Raw genomic sequence first — 1,498 nt, 5'->3', positions numbered from 1 at the left:
AAAAAATTACATTATCCTCTCAGATGATGTTACTTAAAAACATAGTGGAGGATGTTTGTTTTCCAGGTGGATCATAAAAGTACAGTAAGCAACATATTCTCATTATCAGTTCGTATGAAATCGTAACAAAAGTTATGCACACTATTACGGTCTTCCTCAAGAAAACAGATCAGTGCGCATGCGCAGGCAGACAGACAAAAAATGCAGATCCGCGGACGGACGGAAAACTGGGAAAAACAGTGCAATAATTACTTCTTCATGTCTCTAACTACGTTGCTTGCTGTTTTATATCTTAGGGTTAAGGTTAGGGTCAGGGTTAGGGTTAATTGTATGTTAAATTCTATGTTATTGAATGGTGCGTAAGATGAGCATACAACGAAAAAAACGTCCAAAACGTACGAAATTACGGTGTATAACTTTTCGTACGATTTCATACGAACTCATAATGCGAATACACTGAAGTAAGTGTTCCTCCTAACTGTCAATCATTCTGGTGATGTGTTTATATAAGGCCATCCTACATGCTCCTCCCCATTTTCACTTACCGGCGGTGAGACTGACATGTGGAATAATTGCTAATCTTTTGGAAAGTGAGCCTGTATTTGCGATGCAAACAGCAACTTTTAAACAGTGCCTGAGGAGAAATAGGCCCGTGCTCTCTCATGTGTTTAATAGGTGTTCTCTTTCGGGAACGGATACAGGGTTGTGCAAGTGCATTTACTTTAAAGTGGGCAGGGTGGGTCTTTTCAATATTCACAAAAATCCTCCACTATATCTTTAGGTAAGTAAAAAAAGGATTGAGATTCATAAAGTGCTGTACAAAATAGCTAAAAGTAAAGTAAAACATAGAAGTATAACAGTATTAACCATAACCTTGTAAGAGGATCATGAACAAAACTGTGACAAAAACAATTCTGTCAAACAATAAGATTTTCAACTAGTTTAAAAACTTTCCAGTTTCAGCACATTTAATTTTTTCCACACTGGTGGAGCTAAAGAACTAAAAGCTGCGTCTCCGTGTTTGGTTTGCTTCTGGGTATGCAGAGTAGATTTGAGTCAGAAGACCTGAGATCATGGTGGTACTATAGATACATTTACAACAAGACTTAAAGGTACTTTGGAGCTCAACCATACAGTACTTTATCAACCAAGATAAGTATTTTTCAGTCTATTCTCTGGGATAGGAGGAACTATTGTAAGGACTTTAGAACTTGGCTGATGTGCTCCACTTTCTTGATTTTGTTGAGGACTTGGGCAGCAGCATTCTGGATCAGCTGCAGCTGTCTGACCTATTTTGTGAAAACAGACTTGTGAAGACACCCCTGCAGTGAAAACGATAAACCCATAAATAGTTTTTCAAGTTCCTGCAAAGACATAGAGGTTTAATCCTGGAGATGTTGTTAGAAGGTTGCCATTGTTACTGTCTTTATGTTCTTCTGAATGTTACGACCTGTGTCTATGATTGATGGTTTCTAGCTGTATTAACTGAAGCTCTGCG

Source organism: Cyprinodon variegatus, unplaced genomic scaffold (assembly GCF_000732505.1).
Source record: "Cyprinodon variegatus isolate N-32 unplaced genomic scaffold, C_variegatus-1.0 Scaffold567, whole genome shotgun sequence".
NCBI lineage: Eukaryota > Metazoa > Chordata > Actinopteri > Cyprinodontiformes > Cyprinodontidae > Cyprinodon > Cyprinodon variegatus.
The sequence above is the reverse complement of the archived record's forward strand: the minus strand, read 5'-3'. Positions refer to the sequence as shown.